Here is a 27,589-nt window from a genome sequence, read left to right on the forward strand (position 1 = left end):
GGCATCACAATTCCAGACTTCAGGCTATATTACAAAGCTGTCATCATCAAGACAGTATGGTACTGGCACAAAAACAGACACATAGATCAATGGAACAGAATAGAGAGCCCAGAAATGGACCCTCAACTCCATGGTCAACTAATCTTTGACAAAGCAGGAAAGAACGTCCAATGGAAAAAAGACAGTCTCTTCAACAAATGGTGTTGGGAAAATTGGACAGCCACATGCAGAAGAATGAAACTGGACCATTTCCTTACACCACACACAAAAATAGACTCAAAATGGATGAAAGACCTAAATGTGAGATAGGAATCCATCAAAATCCTTGAGTAGAACATGGGCAGCAACCTCTTTGACCTCAGCCACAGCAACTTCTTCCTAGAAACATCGCCAAAGGCAAGGGAAGCAAGGGCAAAAATGAACTATTGGGACTTCATCAAGATAAAAAAGCTTTTGCACAGCAAAGGAAACAGTCAACAAAACCAAAAGACAACCAACAGAATGGGAGAAGATATTCACAAATGACATAACAGATAAAGGGCTAGTACCCAAAATCTATAAAGAACTTATCAGACTCAACACCCAAAGAACAAATGATCCAATGAAGAAATGGGCAGAAGACATGAAAAGACATTTCTGCAAAGAAGACATCCAAATGGCTGACAGACACATGAAAAAGTGTTCAACATCACTTGGCATCAGGGAAATCCAAATCAAAACCTCAATGAGATACCACCTCACACCAGTCAGAATGGCTAAAATTAACAAGTCAGGAAACGACAGATGTTGGCGAGGATGTGGAGAAAGGGGAACCCTCCTACACTATTGGTAGGAATGCAAGCTGGTGCAGCCACTCTGGAAAGCAGTATGAAGGTTCCACAAAAAGTTGAAAATAGGGCTACCCTATGACCCAGCAATTGCACTACTGGGTGTTTATCCCAAAGATACAAATGTAGTGATCCAAAGGGGCACCTGCACACCAATGTTTATAGCAGCAATGTCCACAATAGCCAAACTATGGAAAGAGCCTAGATGTCCATCAATAGATGAATGGATAAAGAAGATGTGGTATATACATACAATGGAATATTATGCAGCCATCAAAAAATTGAAATCTTGCCATTTGCGATGACGTGGATGGAACTAGAGGGTATTATGTTAAGCGAAATAAGTCAATCAGAGAAAGACAGTTATCATATGATCTCACCGATACGAGGAATTTGAGAAACAAGACAGAGGATCGTAGGGGAAGGGAGGGAAAAATGAAACAAGACAAAACCAGAGAGGGAGACAAACCACAAGAAACTCTTAATCTCAGGACACAAACTGAGGGTTGCTGGAGTGGTGGAGTCGTGGGAGGGATGGGGTGGCTGGGTGATGGACATTGGGGAGGGTATGTGCTATGGTGAGCGCTGTGAGTTGTGTAAGACCGATGAATCACAGACCTGTACCCCTGAAACAGATAATACATTATATGTTAATTAAAAAAAAGGTAAAAAAAAAAACAACAAAAAACCCAAAAAACAACTAGCCATGGGAAAAGGTTTCTTGCTGAGGATTGTAGACTTAGAGCAAGTTCTCATATTATGGGACACAATTTCCACATATATGGGAAACCCTAAATATCAAATATCAACTGATTTTTTTTTTCCCACTCTCAAGCACTCTGACAAAGTAGAGAAGGGGAAGTCCAATGTGAAGGAAAAACTACGTAACTTCTCATGGAATGAAAGTGCAAGTGGCTTGAGACCCTCTAGTGATCAGGATGGACATGTGAGTTGCAGTTCTGGTCTCTGTTGAACTCAGGTCACTGAAATGATCATGAATGATCAAGTGGAGAACATGGAGGGGTCATTTACAAGGCCTGTTGTGACCATAATCCTTTCCTGCATATCTGTGTAATACCAGGTCAATAATGTATTCTACATCAACATGTTCTTTCCAATTGCAGACTAGATCAATGTAAAGGAATTCTGGCCTAACTGCCTTGCACCTGGATGGACTGTGCTCTGTGAAGTTCTCTCGACCATCCTTATGGCTGAATCGTCCTGGGGATCACCCTTGTGTATCGACACATCTCATTGTAAATCTCCCTACGTTATAAGCCAGAGATTTGTGAACTCTAGATCTTAACTATGTCAAAAATGACCATGAAGACAAGGTGGATTTCTTTAAATCACAGATGCCACTTACGTTTTGGAAAGCCCAGGAAGGGACTCCTAGTTTTTATGACCCTGCTTCAGCCTCAGACTTAAAATGGGAAAAGGCAGTCATCTAGGGGCATTTGTCACTGGCAGAGGGGAGACCACAACAAAGTCTTAAAGATCTGGGGGATGGCAAACCAGTGAGTTCAGGACCACTGCTGCAAACAGGAACACCACTTGGTTATTTCGAGGCTGCCAGTAGGAAGGGCCTCTTTCCCTGCCTCCCACTGTGTTCACCAACCTCACAGGGCCTTAGAGAGACAATGAGCAATTACAAGATTTGGAAAGGCAGACTTATAGCCTGATAAATATCTAAGAAAAAACTGATGGGTTTCTTTATCAAGACAGATAGAGAGGGGCTGATGATGGGGAAGTTGCCCCCTCCACAACCAAAAGAAATTCTTGCCATGTGTTCTAAAGGTTAAAAACAAAATCTCAATTCTCAAAAAAATCCTTGATGTTATACATCTCTGCACAAATACTGTAATCCCTTAGAGAGCCTAAATGTTTTACCAGATAAATACTGTGTATGTTATTAATACCACATTTAAGTAGCCTTTCCTAAGGCCTTTCAAAGTCCATCTTTCCCTCCCCTGCTGAACATTCAAGTGTTTCATCTTGTCTGATTGGTGAGAGGCCCTTCCCGTCCCTACTGACCACAAGACGGTCTTGCAGGGGAGGGTGGCTTAGATGTATTTAGGCATCAGTGAAAGCCTTTTTTTTTTTTTTTTTTTTACGTGTTCACCTACTGGAATGTGGTGGTCTCCAGCCACAGGGTGGTGAGAACTTTTCTTCCTTCCAACAATGGTATTCTTATAAATAGCCAAATCTTGTATTAAAATTCCGAGTCTATGGGTTTTTTTTTAATAGCTCTTGTCCCCAAAGATAACTAATATCCCTTTTTTTTCCATCTTCTATCTATTCTCATCATGCTCCCTTCCCTCTGCTTGTAGATTTTGCCTCTCAAATTCTCCCCTCTGTAACTCCTTTATCTGTGGCTCACATGACTTTCTCATCTCTTTCCAGATTTCATCCTAGACTTGATTATATAAATCACTATTCAGTCCTTTCCCTCCTCTAACATCATGTCAACCCTTTATGCCAATTCCTAGGTTAGTTTGAAACAAAGTTCTCTGCTTAGGTTTTTTGGACTACCCAGTTTCAACCTATGCAAGCTTCAGACCAATGTAAGGACTGGATATGGTGAAAACTTCTTAAAAGTATTTTTCCTGGGGTGCCTGGGTGGTGCAGTCAGTTAAGTGTCCAACTCTTGGTTTCAGCCGAGGTCTTGATCTCAAGGTCTTGAGAGCAAGCCCCACCTCAGTCTCCTCGGTAAGTGTGGAGTCGGCTTGAGATTCTCTATCCCTCTGCCCCTCCCGCTTGTGCATGCGCATGCTCTCTCTCTCTCTCTCAAATAAATAGATAAATCTTTTTTTTAAAAAAGGGTGTTTTTTCTTTTTGCTAAAGAAATAACTTTAGATAAGCATTTGTCCTTTTAGAGCTGAGGGTGTGAAATGGAAGCTTTATTTCTAGTTTACCCTTATTTTGAGGATGAGTCTCTCTGGAGTCTCAGCTTTGGGAAAGAGTGTTTCTTTCTTTCTTTCTTTTCTTTTTTTTTTTTTTTTTTTTACTTTGGGTGGCCCTGGGCCTAGTTCCTATACCAGGAAGGCTATGACAAACCAAGGAGTAATTCTGTAGGATTCAGTAGATGCTCTCATTATGAAGGCTAGCTTCAGCATTTCATTGCTCTGAGTGTCCACATCCTTTCAGTTTCTGGTCAGAGCATAACTTGCTTTCTATCCAGCCCTTTGATGCTTAAAAGATGATTTTTAAAAATCTTGAATTTTCAGTTGGTTTCAGGGCAAGTGTCAGTATATGAGCCCAGCCTTCCATGTTGCTAGAAACAGTTCATTACAAGATTTTCTGAAGTTGAACTGGATGCCTCTCCTATAAGAAACCTACTTGGGTCATGATGAATTTTCCTACTTTTTAAAATTCTTTCATAGAATTTGTGTAAGAGTGAAATGAAAATTTGATAGATCACGACTGTAAAACTGACACTGGGCTTCTTTGTGGAAGATTTTAAATGAGTGACTTTTTAAAGTTGGTTTTAGGATCATTTAGGTTTTCTATTTCTTTTTGAGGCAGCTCTGGTAATCAGTATTTTTATTTTTTTATTTTTTATTTTTTAAATTTTTTTTTTAAGATTATTTATTTATTTATTTATTTGACAGAGAGAGACACAGCAAGAGAGGGAACACAAGCAGGAGGAGAGGGAGAAGCAGGCTTCCTGCCGAGCAGGGAGCCTGATGCGGGGCTCGATCCCAGGACCCTGGGATCATGACCTGAGCCGAAGGCAGACGCTTAATGACTGAGCCACCCAGGCACCCCAATCTAGTATTTTTAAAGAGTTTGTCATCTCACTGAAGTTTTAAAATTTATTGTTCAAAACCTTGTGGTATTTCTAAAACCTTGTGGTATTTTCATCCCTAATGCATCTGTAATTGTATCTCTTTTTAAATTCCTTTTTAAATTTAAATTTTGTTTATTTTTGCTTCCTCTTTTTAGTGATCAATCTTTCCAGTGGTTTGTCATTTTTATTAATTTTTTCATGTAACATACTTTTGGCTGAATTGAATGTCACTGCTATGTATTTGTTTCCTATTTCATTAATTTTTTCCCCTGTCCTTATTATTTTCTTCTTTCTATCCTTTTGGGTTTATTGTAGTCCTTTCCTTACCTTCTTATTTTGTATGTTTAGAGCCCAGGTTTAAAGTTCTCTGTTTTTCTAATTACATATACATTTGGGGCTATAAATTCCCCTCTAAACACCACTTTACCTATATCCTTCAACTTTTGATATATAATATTATTAAGTGTGTATTCATTTTGATTATGATTTCTTTTTGTTCTTGTGAGCTACTTAAAATTTTTTGTCACTGATTTTTATGTTAATTATCTTCTGGTCAACTTATGTGGTCTGTATGATATTGATTATTAAAAAATTTATTGATACTTGATATTTGCTTTATGGTTCAGTATGTGTGAATTTTTATAAACATCCCATATCTTCTCCAGTTGCTGAGTGCAATGTTTTACATGTATCCATTAGGTCAAGTTTGCTAATAACACGATTGGCAAAGATTTTTGTTTGTTTGTTTGTTTGTTTTCCTACTTTGGCTATTATAGGGGAAGAAACAATCCTTTTCATCTACCCATTTTAGGTTCATTGGCTGGGACTCTGTAAGTTAGACTAACAAAAGACAGATTAAGAAGAGAAAAATGAACAGTTCATTAGTATGTGCATTGCACATATACATGCAAGCATTTAAAGATGAATAACTCAACGGCTGGTTAGAACTTGAGGTCTATGTACCTAACTAGTGGGAGTAAGGGAGGGGGAGAAAGAGCACTTATGGAAAAGCAAATGGCTTTTTGGAAAGATAAATGGGTCCTTCGGAGAATAGGTAGGAGATGTGATCATTTGTGACATGTCTGTCTGGGTGTGGTATCCAACTTCTCTCTCTAAGAAGAGAAGATTAGAATTACTTTGGGGAGGGGATTTATGAAAATTGAGGTCCTTTGGAAAGCTCTGCTATTAATCATGCAAAGGCTTTTTAAGGAACTCAAATGCTAGCAACACAAAATAATTCCTATGTCAAATTATCACATTTTGGGGTGGCAAATCCTGATCTCCTTCATTCTCAATTCACTCTCCTGTTGAGAGAGGTGTCTTAAAATTTCTTACTGTGATGATGTACTTGTCAAGTTTGTAAGGCAGTTGTAAATGTTCTTTCACAAAAATATTTTATAAATCCTTATTTTTCCAACTACAATAGGAATACACAATAGCTAAAAAAAAAAAACAAACTTCAAATGATACAGGAAAAAATTTGAGAGTGAATATCCCCTGTATTTCCATGTAATCATTAACAGTTTGGTGTATAATTTTTCCATAATGTTTTTCAGGTTGTGTGCATGTTTGTGTGTGTGTGTGTGTGTGTTCCTGGAAAGTATTATCATTTTTTTCAGTCAGGAGACTGCATTGAAGGGGTGCCTGGGTGGCTCAGTCATTAAGCGTCTGCCTTTGGCTCAGGTCATGATCCTGGGGTCCTGGGATCGAGCTCTGCATCAGGCTTCCTTCTCTGCAGGGAGCCTGCTTCTCCCTCTCCCTCTGCCTGCCACACCCCCTGCTTGTGCTCTCTCTCTGTCAAATAAATAAATAATTTTTTTTTTTTTAAAGGAGACAGCACTGGAAAGATGTTTTAATAAGGATGGCTGTATACCGATCTCATGGAGAAAGGTAATTTTATTTTATTTAAAGATTTTATTCATTTATTTGAGAGAGAGAGAGAGGCAGAGGGAGAGGGAGAAGCAGGCTCCCTGCTGAGCCTGATGAAGGACTCGATCCCAGGACCGTGGGATCATGACCTGAGCTGAAGGCAGATGCTTAACTGAGCCACCCAGGCGCCCAGAGAAAGGTAATTTTAAAACAAACAAATAAAGCATAATTCAGATGTCAACTGGATTCTCCCAGTTCCTTGAGGACTAGAGGAATCTAACTTAAATTTACCCTCAAATCCATGTACAAAATTCCAATGCCTTATTCTAGATTTCTTTGAATTTCCAGATGGCCTATATTCTCATAGTTACTTCTTTCTCCAAATTGGTGCTCTCTCTGTTTTGTTCACAGTTAACCCAAGGTAAAACCCAGCTATTTCCATTTCAACAGCAACTGCCACCACCACAGCAATAATCTACTCCCACCATTTGAGAGTATAATAGGCAAAACTGGTGGTATCAGAGATAGAAGAAAACAGAGAACAGGTTTACACGGCAGAGAAGTAAAAATATCATGTGGAACACCACATAGCACAATCCTGAGCTAGTCCTTATTCATTTAAACCACTTACTCATTCAAACATGTGCTTGTCAAATATGTATTGAGCACCTCCAATCTGTTGAGCATAGTTCTTGTGCAGGTCTTTGTGAACCACTGGGATAAGCTATCTATACAGCTTGATTAATATAATGACCTTCCACTTTAGGCATGTGGTCTATTGGAGAAGAATGTGTCTTTTTGAAAATATAAGACTTTGGCATGGATAATAGAACCACATCCAGGTAACAGAAATAACATCTGGTTGAGGGATGGGAACAAGAGGACCAATATTCCCTTATTTTGGGGAAAACTTTTAATATTTATACCATCTGAACTATATTATTTCTGGCTAGTTTTGCCAGAGACCATATCCCATATGGGTACATGTTTGCTGCTAGAGGGAAGAGTGTGGAATGATAATGACTGTGCAGTCATGTTGTGGTGCTAGTCATCCATAATTATTTACCCCTTATTTTGATACGTTATAGCCCATTTGCCTATGATTGGGAGGGCACTGTGATGTAAATAGTGGATTTTTCTTTATGTCTTGGGGGTGGAAGATAGTGGAAAGAGGTATAGGAGAATTAAAAAAAGGAAGAAGATTTAGGAGCGGTAATAGAGAGACTAAGAGAATATGATAGAGATGATGGGGAAGAGAAGGGTAATTAAGAAACTCAAGAGTGAAAGGGCTCCATCCCTTCCATAGTATGCTGCTTCCCATAATGCAGTGCTTCCTCTCTCTTCTGGCCCTTGATCCCCAGGCCACAGTACCCCTATGTCAAACTTTTTCTTTTCTCCTGCCTCATAAATTCTACCTATGGCTTTCACAGCAGACATATTGTAAAGGATCTGTTGTCTTCTCTGATATGTTCTCTTACATTCTACTTCTGGTACAGACATTTTTGTTTATTGGCATCTGGGCTCCTTTGACATCTAAAGTTCTTCTGTAGTGAGACTCTGGAAAATTCATTTTTCCTATTCTTGAAGGACAGAGCTTCCCAGTCCAACCATGGTCTTATAATGACCCCAACTCTGAGTCACAGACCAATGTGTTCTCGAACCACATAGGTTTGCTTACACCTTTTTACTGGTTGTTATTGGCTGTGAATAGCACTCTACCCTAGTAGGGGAAGGTGAGGTTAAAATTGTGCCTTTGGAAAGGACTGATGAGGGGTTTTCACATAAGAATATGTGACATATGAGGCCAGAAAATCATGCTGTGTAAGAAACTGTAGAAACTTTATAGTAAAGACTAGATACTAAGTATATATATCTACAAAGTGGTTTCAAGTACATTATCTAATTAAATCCTCCAAATACATGAGTTGTGTTGTGTGGAGGATTTGTATGTTAGTTTGGCTGACCTGGAGCTAATATTTCCAGAATTTCCTTCTGATCAGCATGAGCCATAAAGGACTTTAAAAAAATTATTTTATCTTATTATTTATTTTATTCTATTTTATCTTATTTTTAATTATGGTTACAAATATATAACATTAAATTTACCATCTTAAACATTTTATTATTATTACTATTATTATTTATTTTTTTAGAGAGGGAGAGAGAGAGAGCAGGGGGAGGGGCAGAGGGAGAGGGAGAGAGAGAATCTTAAGCAGGCTCCACACCCAGTGTGGAGCCCAACACAGGGCTCGATCTCAGGACCCTGAGATCATGACCTGAGTTGAAATCAAGAGTGGGACACTTAACCAACTGAGCTACCCAGGTGCCCCACCATCTTAAACATTTCTAAGTATACTATTCAGTAGTGGTAAGTATATTCACATTGTTGCACAACAGAGCTCTAGAACTTTCTCAACTTGCAAAACTGAAACTATGTCTATTAAACATTAATCTCTCCTCTCACCTCCCTCAGTCCTCAGAAACAACTTTTCTACTTCCTATCAATTTGATTACTTTAGATACTTCATATGAGTGGAATCATATCGTATTTATCCTTTTGTGACTGGCCTATTTCACTTAGTATAATGTTCTTGAGGTTCATCCATGTTGTAGCATGAGCCAGAAACTCCTTTCTTAAGGTTGAATAATATTTCATTGTACATATGTACCACATTTCGTTTCTCCATTCATCGTTGATGGACACTTGCATTTCTTCAATCTCTTGGCTATTGTGAATAGTGCTGCAATGAGCATGGGTGTGCAAATATCTCTTTGAGATCCTGCTTTTGATTCTTTTGACTATATACCCATAAGGGGGATTGCTGGATCATACGGTAGTTCTATTTTTGTATCTTGAGAAACACCTATACTGTTTCCATAGCAGCTGTATTATTTCACATTCCCACCAACAGTGCACAAAGCTTCCAATTTCTCTGTACCTTAACACTTGTTTTCTGTTCTTTTGATTAATGGGTTTGAGGCAATATCTCATTGTGGTTTTGATTTGCCCACAAGAGACTTCTTGTGTGAACTGGAAGGTAAAAGTAAAGTAACATGCATAATCTTTTTAGATTCTGAAGGCCAGAAGGAGCAGGTAGGGGTTGTCAATAATATACAGGATGCCCAATTAATTTTGAATTTCAGATAAAAAATTTTTTTTTAAAGATTTATTTACTTGAGAGAGAGAGAGCAAGTGGGAGGAGGGGCAGAGGGAGACAGAGAGGGAGAGGGAGACAATCTCCAGGAGTCTCCCTGCTGAGCGAAATCTTGACAACAGGTTTGATCCTACGACCCTGAAGTCATGACCTGAGCTGAAACCAAGAATCAGAAACTTAACTGACTGAGCCATCCAGGAGCCCCTAAACAAAAATAATTTTTAGTATAAGTATGTTCCGACACTGCCTGAAATATATTTACATTAAAATGTATTTATATGCAGTATTAGGCACACATTATACCTAAAAATTATTTGTTATTTACCCGAAATGTAAATTTAGATAGGCACTTGGCATTTTATTTGCTAAATCTGACAACAGTGATTTCAGGGTCCCCAGCACTGTTGTGGCTCATGCACATTGCTGAGGATACATGGGTTCACCCTTTGGTATAAGAAAGCAGCCAGAGCTGGGGCACCTGGGTAGCACAGTCCCTCTCCTTCTGCTCCTGCCCCCACTCGAACTCTCTCTCTCTCAAATAAATAAATAAATAAATCGTTAAAAGAAAGCGGCTAGATCTGCAGCAACTCCAGCAACTGCTATATCTCCTTCAGTTTCACAGGTTCCTTAGTCAGGTGTGTGTTTAGCTTACGTGTTCATCAGCGGCTGAGTGGATAAAGAAAATGTGCTATATACACACAGTGGAATATTATGAGGCCTTTAAAAAAGGGCTGTAAGGAGCAGCTTCTCCAGCAGGATACCCCCATCATTGATGCTGGAGGCTTGGACTTAGTGAGAGACCAATGTGGGATCCAGAACATTCTTGTGGATTCTCCGGAGCCTCGAAGTTCCCGATTTGTCCTTATTCCCTACTTCACATTCATCTCTTCTAGACCGCTGGCCGGCCTGATCTTGAGCTGCAGCAGTAGATGCAGAAGCGACAGCCTCACCTAGATGGTCTAATCAAACCACAATTGTATAAGATCCAGACTCTGGAATAAATCACATCTATATCTATATTTATATCTCTATTGATCTCTCTCCAGTAATTGTGCTTCTTTGAAGAAATCTTGAACGATTCAGGCTGGGATGTATTTATATACATTTTTATATCAAGATGCTGGATCTCACAGATGTTAAGTACCTTATCCAGGGTCGTATGAATAGCAAGTGGCAGAAAGAAGCAATATTTGATCTTGGTCTATCTACCTCCAAAAGCCCTCGTCAGACTCATCTGTCTTAGGGAATACAATGAGGGAACCACACATATGTGGAATATTAATTGACTGATGAGTGTCACATTCCAAACAAGCAAGGTAATTAATCTAATTCAGCACTAGTGATTAGGTCTCATTAATACTATATTTAGTAAGTGAGCATCTAATTTCTTTTAAGAGACGTAGATAAATTGGAGGAATTTTTAGAAGATCAACCAACCAGAGAGGGATTTAGAAATAGGAAATGTTAATGAAATAATGCAGGCAATGAAGTATACAGCAAAGAAGAAGAGTCCTGGTTAGAGCATAGGTATATAGCACAGTTCACAGAACTGGGCAGAGAAAAACTTTAAAGCTCAGAGCACTAACAGGATTTTTAAGAGGGGCAGATCCCTTATACATCATCTGCTATTCCAGAGAACTGTAAAAGGTGGATACAATTCTCAAACAACCAGTTAAATACACAAGTGCCTGAAATTATTTCAAATAAGTGAAAATGCCCAACCCAAAGGCCTGGCCCCAACCACTTACTCTTTATTTCATCAATTCTAAGATGCATTTCTTCTTTTTCATTTAAAAAAATATATAAGTTAGGGGTACCTGGCTGGCTCAGTCAGTAGAGCATGAGACTCTCGATAGTGGGGTCCAGAGTTCAAGCCCCAAGTTGGGCATAGAGCTTACCCCCCCCAAAAAAGCAACTCATTTTTTATAGCAGTTTTAGGTTCACAGAAAAATTGAGGGGAAGGTACAGAGATTTCTCAAATACTCCCTGCCCCCAACATGCATAGCTTCCCCCCATAATCAACATCCAACCAGAGTGATACATTTGTTACAATTGTATCATGCTGACACATCCTTGTCACCTGTAGTCCATACTTTACATTTTAGGGGTTTACTCTTGGTGTTATACATTTTATAGAATAATTTCATTGCCCTAAAAATACTCTGTGCTCCACCTATTTAACCCCCTCTCCCCCCGACCCCTGGGAACCACTGAAACATGAAACATGAATTTTGATTTTCAGGGTTTCCGTTCTTTTTCTTTTCTTTTTTTTTTTTTTTTAAGTAGGCTCCATGCCCAACCTGGGGCTGAACTCATGATGCTGAGATCAAGAGTCACATGCTCTACCAACTGAGCCAGCCAGGTGCCCCTGTTTTTCATGACTTGATAATCTCTGAAATTGAGGTGCACCTTATTTTAAGTTGTAATCTTTATCAGTGGTATATTAAATAATGGTGCATCTTGTAACTGATGGTGTTTTATAACATGTAAAATAAAGCAGTTTTATGATCTTGAGCAAATTAATTTATCTCTCTGTGCCTCAGTTTCTTTATCTCTAAAGTAGGGTAATGATAATAGCTCTCATATAAGGCTGTCGTGAGGAGTAAATGAGAAAACCATCTGACATGTTTAGAGCAGAGTAACAGTTCTCTATGGCCACAAAAGTGCTGCGTAAGAGCCCACACCAAAACTTGGTGGCTTATAATAACCCCTTATTATTTCAGCTTGGTGGTTCTGCTGTATTGAACTGGACTCCAGGGGCCTCACTCGTGTGTCTGTGGCTAGATGTGGGTCAACTAGGAAGCTCTGCTAATCTTTGCTGGCTTTCTTAGATTTCTGGAGTCCTGACTAGGAGAACTCTGTTTCACGTGTTCTTTTATCTTTTGGCAGGCTAACCTGAGCCTGTTTTTCTGGTGGTGAGAGAGTTCCAAGAGTAAGCATGGAGGACAATGCTCCTAGCTGGCACGTTCTTTTGCCTGTCAGATTCTATTGGCCAGAGTATGTCACAAGGCATATTCAGAGGACAGGGAGAGACTTCACCTCATGATAGGAAGAGCTGCAAGAACACATTACACATTACAAAGAGCATAGATGTGGGATTGCGCTGGAAAATTGGGGCTGTTTTTTACAATCAATCTACCACAGTCGGTGCCTGGCACATGGTGAGTGCTCAGTAAATCTTACCTGTCATTATCATCATCATCACTGAAGGCCCTCAGCAATGAGAGGGTAAGCTGAACTGGTTTAGTCTAACTCGGTTGAAAGAACCGAGCGTGGGTTTACCGTGTAAGTGTTGGATGCGGCCCATGCTGCTATGTGCCTGCCCATCAGAATCTCAGAAGCATGAGGTCTTGGAACATGAAGGATGGAAAAATATTGAGTCCAACTACTCTCACTCACTCGCTTACTTTACTGGGGAGAAAAATGAGCTCAAGGGAGGTAAAATTACTTGCTCAAGATTGCACAGCAGAAGGGCTTGGATATGTATACTCCCATGCCAATGCTCTTCTACCATAAAATGTTGCTTCCCTTCCAAGTATAACTTTAAGAGAAAAAAAGAAGTCCTATTTCTTTTTAAAATCTATGGCAAAATAAAATTCGAGATGAATACAAAGTATAATAAAATAAGCACTTAAGCATACAATCATAAATATATGTTTATTCTTTGTACCACTTTAAATGTAAGCTTTTAGCTTGTTGGAACTTGCGAGTTCTTTTTAATAATGTCTAAATACTGTATAACATAAAAATAGTCCCTAATTTTAATGACAGCCACCTATTTCCAATTTTAAGTATATATATGTATATATAATAAATAGATTTTTTATTGGGCTTCAATAAAAATGAGAAGCATACGAAATTCAGATACATTTTTAAAGGAGCAGGCAAGGATAAATTTTTGTTGGTTTAGAGTTAGAGACAATGAAAATGAGCCATTTAGCACTTAGATACTTAGTAACCTTGATTTACTATTTCAAAGAACAAAGTCTGTGAGCTGACTTAGAATTATTGGGCATCAAAGGCACTCTGAAAATACATCTTATTTAAAAATAAATGGGTCTGAAATTCACAAGTCAAAGACAACATTATGATGCTCAGCAAAATGCATTGATTATTTTGTTTCCTAATGAGAATAACACACACTATACTTGTATTTGTATGACTGTATATGCTGTTTGCTCACACATATTCAAATGTGTATTTATTAGAGTTAATGGAAAAAGCAGTGGATTAGGATTCAGGAGACTTTGATGTGAATTTGGCAGTTATATAGCATTGGGTAGTCTCATAAATTCCTTGTATAGAGACAGCTAATCTTTTTTTTTTTTTTTTTTTTAAAGATTTTACTTATTTATTCAACAGAGGGAGACACAGCGAGAGAGGGAACACAAGCAGGGGGAGTGGGAGAGGGAGAAGCAGGCTTCCCGCGGAGCAGGGAGCCCGATGCCAGGCTCAATCCCACCCAGGACCCTGGGATCATGACCTGAGCTGAAGGAGACGCTCAACGACAGAGCCACCCAGGCGCCCGGAAACAGCTATACTTTGAAGATTTCTATGAAGGAGCTGTGTGGAGAGGGACAAACAGAAGTTCCTTGTCTTTCCACAAAATAGTTTTTTGTTTTTGTTTTTTGGCCTTAATTAAAAAAAAATTTTTTTTTTAATTGTAAAATACACATAACACAAATTTACCATTGGAACTATTTTTGTTTGTTTGTTTTATTTAAGTAATCTCTACAACCCACATGGGGCTCGAACTCATGGCCCCAAGATCAAGAGTCACCTGCACCTCCAACTGAGCCAGCCAGGTGCCCCCCATTGGAACTATTTTTCAGTGCACTCTTCAATGACATTAAGTACCTTCACATTGTTGTGCAACCATCACCACCATCCAGCCATAGAACTCTTTTCCTCTTACAGAACTGAAACTCCGTATCCACTAAACAATAACTCCCCATTCCCTCTCCTCCCAGTCCTGGCAACCATCATCCTACTTCCTTTCTCTAGAAATCAGACTACTTTAGAAATCTCATATAAATGGAATCATATAGTATTTGTCCTTTCTGACTGGCTTATTTCACTTAGCAGAATGTCCCCAGGGTTTATTCATGTTGTAGCATGTGTCAGAATTTCCTTCCTTTTTAAGGCTGATTCTATTGTGTATACATACCACATTTTGTTTGTTTGTTTATTCTGAATAATCTTCCACATCTTCTTTATCCATTCATCAGTTGATGGACAACTTGGGCTGTTTCCATAGTTTGGCTATTGTAGATAATGCTGCTATAAACATCAGGGTGCATATATCCCTTTGAATAAGTGTTTTTATATTCCTTGGGTAAATACCTAGTAGTGTAATTGCTGGAATGTAGGCACATTTTGTTTATTCATTCATGGACACTTGTTGTTTCTACCTTTTGGCTATTGAGAATAATGCTGCTATGAATGTGAGTACACTCCACAAAGTATTTTATCTGTGGCATACTAAAGGTTTAAAGATTTTTTTATTTATTTGAGAGACAGAGAGAAAGAGAGAGAGAGCACGCACACGTACACACACAAGTGGAGGGAGCAGCAGAGGGAGAGGGAGAGAGAGAATCCACAGGCTGACTCCCTGTCCAGCATGGAGCCTGACATGAGGCTCAATCCCAGGATCCTGAGATCATGACCTGAGCTGAAACCAAGAGTCGGCCGCTAAATGGACTGAGCCACCCAGGTACCCCTGTGGCATACTAAAGGTTTATATGCTGACATTACTCTTATTCAACATACCCATTTTTTAATTCATTGTGACAAAACCTCTAATTCATTTTAGTAAACCTAAAATGGGGTGTAGATATCTCTTGAAATAAACTCTTTCTATTGAGGGAGCAGCATAATAGTTTATAGACCACAAACTTGAATACAAATACATATATTTTTAAAGGAGGTAAAAAGTATGTGTGAACACTATCCTGAACTATCATCCCTGATGGAGAAAACTTCCTGTAGTTTCCCATCATTGTGACTAGTAACAGATTAATGTACTTGCTCGAGATCTGCCCTCTCCTGATAAAAGGTCCCTCTGGTTTGATGTGCCCTTTCATGCATGTCTCTGATCTCAAGATATTGAGACACTTCTGTATTCTTTTTCATGCTCCCTGGAGCCAAAGAAATCTCGGTGGGTGGACTCGGGCGCTCTGTCTGGACACACCGGCCACTGTTTCTGATGCTGTCCCACCACACTGGTGCCGCTGCTGGTTGTCATGGTGAAGTCTTTGGAGCACTGGCCACCAACTGAGCTTCATTGGTTGAGGTCCCTCTACCCTGGGATTCCCTCTAAACCCACCTGTGGTTTCTGTCATGTCTTCCTTCTACCTCCCTACTATCGCATACCCTACCTTCTTAGACATAGGTACTAGAAATTGACACTATTTTCTTCTCTTAGAAGAAAACTGTCATCTAGCTACCCAGCTTGTATTCTGATTCCTCAGCTACCTATTTTCCAGTCTGCGGTTAGACATACAATTTGTGACTTAATTCCTTTGACTTTCCATACATAAAACCAAATTTTTTGTTCGTTTGTTTATTTGTTTATTTGACAGAGAGAGAGACACAATGAGAGAGGAGGGGGAGCAGGGGGAGCCTGGGATCATGACCTGAGCCAAAGGCCGATGCCCAACAACTGAGCTACCCAGGCACCCCAAAAGCAAATTTTTGTGGGGTTGTTTTTGAGAGATAGGAAAAAGGAAAAAAAAATCCTAATATTTATAAATTAAAAAAAAAAACAACTTAATTTCAAGGTGATTGTATAGACTATGAAGTTCAGGAGCAAATTTTGGAACGCCAAAGCCAGGATAACTCTTTGTTCTCTATATTTCATGCAATCCCTCCCCTCAGATGATGCATGTGGCTGATTGCAGAGGGGCAACGTTAAAGAGAAAGAGGAAAGGACCCTTGATTCTCACTCAGCAAGAGAAGACTCACAAAGAGCCACAGAGGGGGGAGGGAGGGGGATGGTGAGAAAGCATGTTGCTTGGAAGATTTGATCTGGGTGAGTAATTCAATACTTGGCTATAGCAATTGTCTCTTCAGTGCAGTGAGGAAGTAAGTGGGAAGGAGAGCTGGTGGGGTTATGTGTATGTGTGGAGGGGCGTGGGGGGGGAGGTGGTTGACTAACATGAATCAAACACCTACTATGTCCAGGCACATAGGATACATTTTCTGATTAATCCTTCCAACTACAATAAGTAGTAAGCAAGCTGCTGTCCAATTTCAAAATAAGGAAAAAGATTCTGCCCTTTGCACTACACATGGTTGTTTGCTTTTCTCCTCCTGTCCTGAAGCAAGTCACTCTCATAAAGTTGTAAAAAATTCCTTTCTGACAAAAAACAAAAACAAAAACAAAAACAAACAAAAACCTTGGGTTAGAATCTTAAAAATCCTAATTAAGGGTCCTTACATTTTATTCATAGAAGACAGTTCCAACCCACAGTTATTAAGGAATGAACCAAGAAGAAAGGTGGATGCTCCTGATTCTTTAAAATGTGTTTATTGCCTCACTCTATTTGCATCTGTATTTACCCAGAGGATAAACCAAGAGAGAGGAGGGGCTGGAGGTGAAGACTTGCAACCTTCCTTTTGGGACTAACTGGTGATCATTTGGTGTTAGGCTGGTGAAGCTGCTGCTCACCATGGGCGACTTAACATTAGATACCAAAGCCTGGACCCTGGGTCCCAGCTCCTGCCCCTGTACTCAGGATGGACCCCATCTTCCTCCTTCCTCTAGCTTCTTGATCCTCTGGATCCCTGACTTGGCAGATGGTTCTTAAGGTTGAAATTATTTTCTGGCCATTAGCTCAGCAACTAACATATGTGTGATATTTTTAGCCAAAATTGTTTTTTTGGCCATCCTATAAGGCAATTTCCAGTAATGAACCTAGAATATTTATACACATAAAACTATATATTCTTACTCATGCAAATGTCTATTTTATAATTTTTACATGCAATTTGTGCTTGTTAAAAGTATTTTCACAGTACCCCTGGAAAAGGAGTAGAGTCAGATGGTTGTATTAAAATTGTGAGAGGAGAGAGAGGAGAAAAAGAGGCGGTAAGGACTTTGAATAAAATTCCTTCATTAAAAATTTAAGGTTGGGGCACCTGGGTGGCTCAGTCGATTAAGTGCTCAACTCTTGATTTCAGCTAAGGTCATGATCTCAGGATCATGAGATCAAGCCCAGGCTGGACTCTGCACTCAGCGCGGAGTCTGCTTGGATTCTCCCTCTCCTTCTCCTTCTCTCCCCCTCCCCACCCCGCTCCTGTGCTCTTTCTTTTTTTCTCTCTCTCTCTCGAATAAATAAAATATTAAAAAAAAAAACAACTAAGGTCACCAGCTACTTAGTGGTAGAAGCTTGGCCTGTCTGTCCACACGGTGCCCAAAGACCACATGTTCTGATATTAATCCTGTAATTTCCTATATATTGGCTCTGTGGCCCTTGAGCAAATTACTTGATCAGAATTTCTTAGTTGGTAAAATATAGGTAGAACAGTAACTAAAACATAGGGTGGTTGTGGGATTAAGCAAGAAAACCTATGTCAAGTGCTAAAACAGTGCATGGTTTCGTTAAGGAGTGGGAAGGTAAGGGTTTAGACCCTGCAGCCAGATTGTATTCAAATTCTGGAAATACTACGTATTCTCTGGGAAGACAACTTCTCATAGGAATTTGTGAGGGTTAAATGTGTTAATTTGTGTAAAATACTTAGAAAAATGGCTGGCCCATAGCAGATGTTCAGTAAATTTCAGCTACGGCTATTCATACTGTCAGCACAGCAATCTATCCTCAGGATGCTTTTGGATTCTTTTTTAACACCAATAATCTCTATTACACCATCTACATACCATGCATCAGGTTCCATTACCAAAACCTGCCCTGTGCAGTGAAAAGATAGAATTAGGGAATTAAAAAAAAAAAAAAATTAGAGGAAGTCTCAGTATCCTCATTTGTTCATTTCTCTTTATTGAGTTCATTACCAGCAACTAAAAGGATTTTAATCACAAGTCTCTCAGTCTCAAACTTGTCCTTTTGCATTTGGTAAATGTCTGCTATTTCTAATAGATAGTTGCATCATTTCATTATTTTTCCCTATTTAATGTATTAATATTCTTCATGAAGTTGGTTCATTTCACAGAGTGCTCCCCCGAGTTTTATTAGTTGATGATTTCTTTGTTTTTGATAGTTGCTTTTTCATCCTTGGAGAAAGTTTCCTACACTATTACTGGAAGTCTAAATTGATCCTCTAACCTTCCTAGATGCCTAGAAACCAGCTTTTTATAGAAGGACAGCGATTATAGCATCTTTTTCAATTTTGCCAGTCAGACACCTTGAAGAAATCAATGAGTAGGCAAATTATTAACTAATTGAGCATTTAGAGTGTTCTTACTTTTGAAAAATCAATTAGGCCTTTGCCCTTAGTTTTGCAGCATTACTTCATTATTAATTGTTTTAAGCAGCAGTTCATCAGCAATGGACCCAGATCAGCTGACAGTTGTTTTTTGTTTATATTCTGTGCTTAATTTGATTAATACAATGAGCTGAAAACCTTTAACATCATTGATCATGTCACGGAATGCTGAGTAATTGGCTGGCAAAATGCGATTTTTTAAAATTAATGATTCAATGGTTCAAAGGTTCAATTCAGCAGCAGATTGCAGTCAGCAAAAAGAGAGGATTTTCAGTATTTCTTCAACATGGATGATCTGAATGATAGTCTCATCTCATTTTTGGAGCCTTTTTCTGTCTTCATTAGAGATAATTTCTTGTTCTATATAAAGCACAGGAGGGTCACATTTACTATCTTAATGACACGATTTTATTACCACTGGGTAAACATGGCTTTCAATTCAAATTTTGAAGAGACTGCCACTCTTGTCAGAGGTACAAAAAAAAAAAAAAAAAAAAAAGATAAACTTACAGGATGCAATTTTGTGCTTTGTAAGATCTTCAAGTGGGGACAGTGGTGGGAAGTGGCTGGAATGGTGGGTCGGGGCCTCAACTCAGTAATATACTCTTCTAGAAAGATTTTCCTGAAGTGCTGCAAGCTCTGGGTCCTTTTTCTCTGCTTCCATGGTTGTCTAGACATAGCTTTGCTATCAAAGCTACAGTTATCACGGTATTGGGCTTATTTGCATGGTTTCCTCACCAATGAGACTGCAAACTCTGAGAGGTCATGAACCCACCTACATGCCTTTGTATCTTCAATGTTACACCTGTTTTTGGAACAAAATTGGCACTGAATTGATTGGCCAAATGAAAGGAGAAACACACACACCAATTTTTCATTCAGTTAAGGAAATCTATTTGGTTATATATATGTATTGTTCCTTATCATCTTTATGAAAATATCATCTATCTTTCCTTGACATATAGAAACACAGTCCCTGAATTTCCAAGCTGTCCATAACAATTATTAGGCAACTTTCTCCGTATTTTTTTCTGTTGGCAAAACCGTATAGCTTAGGCAGGGTCTTAGGTCAACTGCTGAAAACCATTTTAATCCCTGCCTTTTCTGTGTATTCACACACTTCCTCAGCTGAAATTTGAAACCAGTGTTCCCCAAAGTGTATTTGGTAGGAAAAAGCCCATCAAGATATTACTAACAAGAAGTTGACCTATGGACAAGTAAATTAGGTGAAACATGGCAATGTCATCTCTCTTGGGAATGCACAAAGTACATCAGAATTACTAAAATATTAAATTTCTGAGAAGCCCAATCACAACTTTGGAGATCCCAAGTTGTTTGACTTTGAAACTCTTTTTCTGTGGATCTAACATCTCTGGGAACTAATGGTGTATAGCATATGCTTTGAGAAATGCGACTCTAAACAATAAACTGGGTCAGAGAATGTGATTTTGGTTGTGCTATACATATGGAAAAAAAGTGGTGAGGAAAGTCAGGATCTCACAGACTGCTCAGAGGTATTCTGCTGCATTAGTGTGGTAACTTTCACTGTTTCATTCCCATACATTCGTTGCTTTCTTTTCTGGTAAAGTTTGCTCACTGCAGAAAACTCAGAAAACAGGCAGAAGGAAAATGGAAAAAAAGTCTTTATGGCTGTTTTGTTTAAAGGGTTCCATGCTCAAATAAATTTAGAAAGCTCTGGGTAAACAAAGTTAAATAGAACTCAGATGGATCGGAGCTAAAAATAATAAAAATAAAATTAATATGCATCTGGGAAACAATTGCTCTGGCAAACCAACACACATAGATAATGGATTCTGTCTGAAGCTTCATTTCCCAAACTGAGGAACAATAATATGTGTATTAACCCAGGTGAATGTCTAAACAGATTGTTGGCAGCTCATGATTAGATAAAGGAATGCATGCATCCTGAGTGCAATTTATGTAGTTAAAATTAAGCACCATCACAAAGGGACACATTTAAGTTCAACCGTAACAAATTGTTACTAGTCTTGGTATATTTTTCTCCACCCTTTTATTTTTAATCTGCATATGTTTTTATATTTAAAAGTGGGTTTCTTGTAGAAAACATGTAGTTGGGATAGTGTACAAATTATTGGTTTAAAATTTCCCTTCTCACTTTCTTAATTCTAAGTAACTTTGAAGTTTAAACACAATTTCATTTTTCTTTCCAAAATGTTCAAGTCTGAGTTTTAACTTAATTGTTGAGTGATTAGGAGGCTAGGATAGTGGGTGTTGTTTATTTCTTGGAAACAAAATTGAAGAATTTACAAAGAAAATAAAATGATGTAATCTTATGTTCTCAATTCAAGGTTAAAGAAAAATGGTGATTTACATGCTATTGCCATTTGTAGATACAGCAACTGCTGATAAAATGAAATACAAGGAAATTCCTTAAGAGAACAATTATGCAAGTGATGCAAATATTTCATATTTAAAGGAGAGGAACTTGATTTCAAAAATATTTAGAACAAAATCTGAATATAAAATTTTGGAATGGAAAGAAAAGAGTGCGTCTGATAATTCCAAATTCAAAAGCAAGCAAATAGTAAAATTAAAAGGATTTATGGAAAAGTGATGGTCAATATTTTATGAAGATAACACTGCTGTTTATTATAAGTATAGGAGTAGGGTCTGAGTTTTAAAAAAAATGACATCAATAGTTAGAGATGGTAAAAAAAATAAGTTTTTGTGTTTTTAAAGATTTTATTTATTTATTTTAGAGAGGGAGAGCACAAGCAAAGGGGAGGAGCAGAGGAAGAGGGACAAGCAGATTCCACGCTGAGTGCTGAGTCCACACAGGGCTCAGACCCATGACCCTAACTAAGATCATGACCTGGTCCGAAATCAGGAGTCGGACGCTCAACCAATTGAGCCACCCAGGAGTCCCAAAAAACTAAGTTTTTGAAATCTGGTCTTAAAATAGGAACTATCATTTGCTAAGCACCCATTACATATCAGGCATTAACTAGTTTATATGAATTATTTCATTGAGGTCTGCCATCAACACAGAAAGGAGTATATTTTTTTCATTTTGCTTCAAACCTGAAACATAAGTTAAAGAATGCACAGCACAGTAAAGCATTAGGATATGACACAGTTAGTGATTGGCTCTCAGCGATTTAGCAATAAAATGATCATACCATTACCCTAGCACATCGCAGTTATCCTTCTGCCATCAAAGAGCAGATCAAGAGAATGCATTTAATTCTCTTCATGGAAGAATTTTCCTTGTCACTAATATTGTTCAAGAGCTTAATTTTTCATTTCTTAAGTAAGATACACTTCATCACTTAGAGTTACTTTCTTTTTGTCATCAATAAAGAGCTGCATAAATTAAGGCTTTTTAATCATATGAAATTTTAATAATTAAAATCATAATAATTCTTTCCATCTTTTACTTAATGCAGGAAATAAGTTGAAAAGCATTTTGTATATAAAATCGCCGCCAAGAATGCTACCTTCCTAGGACATAAATCCGTATCAGAGGATGGAAAAAACCAGCTACAGTAGCTTCCAGCTGCAATGGTAAGTGGGCCGATGGGGAAGAGTAAGTATATTTTATTTTTTCTTTCTGATTCTTAAATAAAGAAATAGAAAATACAGAAACAAGCTAACCCAAGTATACAAAGCAAGAACTCTTCATGCAATCATGTTTAATATATTATGTACTAGTATCACTGTAATTTGGGGGGGCAATTTATTTTAATAGAGCAGGAACCAAAAACTTGTGTGTGTATATAAACACAAATAACGATGAAACTAATGACACAAAAGAACTAGAATATAATTACAGATGCCCTTCTCTTTAACACCCACCTTTTATTTTCATGTTGATGTAGGTGAGGTTTAAAAACACAAAAGGCATTCAATTCAGAATTATGGTTTTCACAGAAATTGCTGCATAACTCTAGCTCACATTTATTCATATTTTTATAAAACATATGACCATTTCCAAAACCTCTGGGTATAATAACATATTTAAAAATACCAGCAAAATTACCAGACTGAAAAAGAGCACTAACTAGGCATTTTTCCCATAGAAAACCATTTCACACACCTACTCAGAATTGTATATTAAAGCCAAGAATTTAATATTGCAAATACATAAACGAATGAGTTATCAGTTCTTTGGGAGTTGTAACTTTGGATCTTAGACTTCTGTCCATTTAATATTTCAAACATGGCACCAATTTGTGTAATTTTTGGGTGGGTATTGAATATACTAGCTTTGATGATAAACTGGCTCACCTTCATTTCTTTGAAACCAACATAGACTTGTACCTATTTTAATATGTGTCGGGCTTTCTGCATACAAATGAAGCATTACTAAACAATTCCAACTGTGTTTTAAAAAAATCAGCACAGTTCAATGTTTCCCTAATTCTCTGAGTCTGGGGAACATAAATAATCATTTTAATTCTCTGGTAGACACTGAATTACATAGTAAATTATATCAAGCCTGGGAAAGTTCCATTTTTTAAAACTCACATATTCTTTTTATATGAAGAATCTGAGACATGAATTAACTCAAAATGGTATTTAAGGTTTTGACTAAAATTAACTGTAGCACTTAAAATAATTCTTACTATTTTAAGGAAAAAGCTCCTGGGGCCATTTGAAAAAAAAAAAAAAGGATTATATTGAAGAAGAGGAAGGCAGAGAGAAAGAGAAAGATAATTAATAGGATATACTAGAGTTGAACAACTGAATGAAAATATACAGATCTGCCAGGGCCCAAAGCAGTCAGAATAATATTAATCAAATCTTACTGACTCTTTTTTTTTTTTTTTTTTTTTTTAAAGATTTTATTTATTTATTTGAGAGAGAGAGAATGAGAGAGAGCACATGAGAGGGGGGAGGGTCAGAGGGAGAAGCAGACTCCCCGCTGAGCAGGGAGCCCGACGCGGGACTCGATCCAGGGACTCCAGGATCATGACCTGAGCCGAAGGCAGTCGCTCAACCAACTGAGCCACCCAGGCGCCCCAAATCTTACTGACTCTTAATTGGAATAATGAGAAAACATTCTTAGCCTGCTTGATCATGTTGGCATTTTAATTAAACTTTCTTGGATCCCAGAGAAAACAATAGTGTTTTCTTTCTCTCTCTCTCTCTTTTTTTTTTCTGGAACTCTTTCTGTTTAACTGTTACCAAAAACACTTTTGAAGGCAGTAACCAAGTAGTATAATTGGGGTCTGTATGAATAATAACAAGGTAGAACATGTTGCCGTATATCCAAAACTTTGGCTTTTTAAAAAGTTGTCTATAAATCTGCACTACAAGAAACCCCTAACAATGAAGTGTGGATTTAATTAGAACAAACTTCCCACATTATCAGAGATAATGTTATGGTTATTCTTCTATAGCATGTACCTAATAGAACAGTTCTGGTCTAGTGGAATAAAGATTTTCAATAAATAAATAGCTGACAATTTAATATATACTTATATAGCATACCTGGTGCCTGTGGCACCATTCTAAGTACTTTAGAAATATTAACTCACTTAATCTTCATAACCACCTTATAATATAGATATCATTTTTACTCCCATTTTAAGGATGAGGACGTGGAAGCACAGAAACTATTTGTCCTGGACTACATGGGTATCTAGCTGCTGAGCCAGGATTTAAACTAGGTCATCTGATTTCAGAGTCTGTGTGCTTGACCCTTACACCATGCTTCCAACACTTCTCTAAATGCTTCTGCATGCTCAGCACCCTCATTTGGTGCTATACCTATATCATTTCTTTTCATCTTCAGAATGATTCTGCACAGTAAGTATTATCATCCTCATTTTACAAATGGGGAAAACGAGGCGCAGGGAAATTAAATAACTTCACCAAGTTTAAACTGCTAGAAGGAAGGATATAAATTCATTTCTGACTCTAAAGTGTATGCTTGTTCTAACCTTTCCTTATATACTGGAGTGGTATTTAAAGATTCAGGCATTTAATTTACTATCTTAAATTTTTAATTTTTTAATAAAATTAAGGTGCTGTATCAGATGAATTGAAATTTATCTCACCATGGAAGGTCATTGACTCTTGCACCAAACATTTAGTGAACATCCATTAGAGATATATCTGAGTTTTGTGGGGCCAGAACCTTATATAATTTCAGAGATCTTCTTTAGGATAAGGCATACACATTCATATGTGTAAAATTAGATATGTAATTAACTACTCATTATGAATGAGAAAAAAAAAAAACAATTATGACACCATCATGCCATGATGCAGTCTTCAGCCCTGACCTTCAGATTATCATGCTGGGTGAGTTCACATAGGGAGCAAAAGGGAAGTTCACTGGAAAGTTAGCAATGGCCTAATTGCAGATGGAGGTGATTGCAAACCACATAACTGTATCCCACTAAACATAAACTAAAAGGGTCCAAAGTCATCTCTCCCTTAGCTGGATTTTTAAAAAAAATGCCCATAGCCATTTTGACATCACCTTAACACAAGTGCGATTTGACCATGCAAATGGAGGAGTCAAATTGGACAGAGGTAGTGGCCTCACTTTTGCAAATTTCACAAAAATACATGACCATGAGACCACATGGCTAGGGCCTTTTCTAGGGCACTGAAGAGATGTGTGCAATGAGGAGTCCTAAGTAAGCTGCAGTAGATCCAACATCTTCTGTCACCCACTCTTTTGTAGGGAATGTTCTGCGTCCTAAGAAATGGTGAATTTGTTAATGTAAAACAATATTAGGCCAGCAGCATGAGTATGTGGGCACAGTAGGGGTAGGGATATAAATAGCAAGAGAGAGAAAACTGTTCCTTATTTTTGATCAGATGATACTATTCTGGAAAATTGGAGAAAATTCATAATGATTTACACTTAAATTGAGAAAATAAATCTTTGTACTTTTTTTTCCTCTGGTTACACAGAATATTGGTGGGTAGAATCTCTGCCTAAGAATTTGATTTAGACCAAGATAGAAGAAAAAGCAAATTTTCAACTTTCTCTTGACACTTTCTCGAATTAAGAATGGTCAGCAGGGGTGGGAGTGGAAGTTATTGTCAAGGCTCTAATTTCTTAGGCACAGAAACAACCCATGCTCAAGTTAGAGAAAGAAGAGGAAGACATGGGAACTGAAATTCTGTGCATAATAATGGAAAACATTATCTCCATTGTGGCTGAGAAGCCTTTGGAGGTTCACTTGCTCTGTAAGTAATTTTCTTCATATGTAATAATTTGTTTACTTACCTTATGGAGTATAGAAAGCCATTAAGTGGGTTCCTTCTCTGCAGCCCCATTTGCATCTCCCCTCAGCATGTATTTGCTTGGCCAATAGTTAACCCTCAGGAAACAAGAAGATCATAGGAAGAAACGAGCATTATTTCACCCCATACTAGTCTAGAGACATCAGACAGAGCAAGACCTATCCTGTCAAAGCAAACACAAGATTGTTCCACAAAGTCCCAACCAAGTGATTCCTGGCAGTAGAGAAGCAGGTCTCAAGGTTACAGGTGTATGGGAATGCTTATCTCTTCTCTCCTTACATGTACAGAGCCCCGGGCATAAGTAAAAACTGAGACCCAAATACCATTATCTAATTATTTGAAAGGTATAAATCAAATAACAAATCATTAAATAACATATGTAGTATTTTCTACCTTGGAAAAATGTGACTTCATGATGACAAAATGGAAAAATATGTATAAAGCTATGAATTTCAGATGACTGCAAGTTGGCAAAATGTATTACGGATGACTGATTTTATTATTTTTGCACATGGCTGGAGGTTCTGTTGATGAAGCAAAGATTTATGAATAAATAATAAAGACATATTTAGTTTATAAAATTTATTTTTCTTGACTGCATTTCAGCAAAATCACTAATTATGTTTTTGAAATCAAAATTATATGTAATTTGCATTCTCTTGACAGAAGTGATCTCAAGTAACCTTCTCTTACAAAGTTAGCTGTATCTGAGCTCCAACTTCAACCATTTAATAAGCCAGCTACAACTCTGTTGGCTTCTGTATGTACACAAAGAAACTTTTATCTCCCATTAACCTCTTGTTAGTTTAATTTGCCGGTCTCACTCTCAAAACCTAAGAGGGTGGAGTAAAAGTTTTTCCTCCCCTGCAGAGGTAATGCATTGCACTTTATCAGTGCTGAGCACCAGTTCCCGGATGACAGAGGCACTCATTGTTTTAGGAGAGAAATGTGTTTAATGAGGTGAAATGTGGATTTGGATAATTTTTTCGTATCGATAATATTTTTTTTTAAATCCCAAACTCATTTTTTTTTAAATCGTGGCATAATTTACTATAAGAAAATATACAGATTTTAGGTGTAAAATTAGATAATTTTTGACAATTGTATACACTCATTTAAACACCAACATGTCCAAGATATTGAACAACCCATTCTTGCAGAATGTCTTCTTGGTCCCTTTCCAGTCAATCCTTACACAAACCAGAGGCAACCACTATTCCAATTTCCATTGTCATAGATTCATTTTGCCCATTTTAGGG

The sequence above is a fragment of the Halichoerus grypus genome, chromosome 3, assembly GCF_964656455.1.
Source record: "Halichoerus grypus chromosome 3, mHalGry1.hap1.1, whole genome shotgun sequence".
Classification (NCBI taxonomy): Eukaryota; Metazoa; Chordata; class Mammalia; order Carnivora; family Phocidae; genus Halichoerus; species Halichoerus grypus.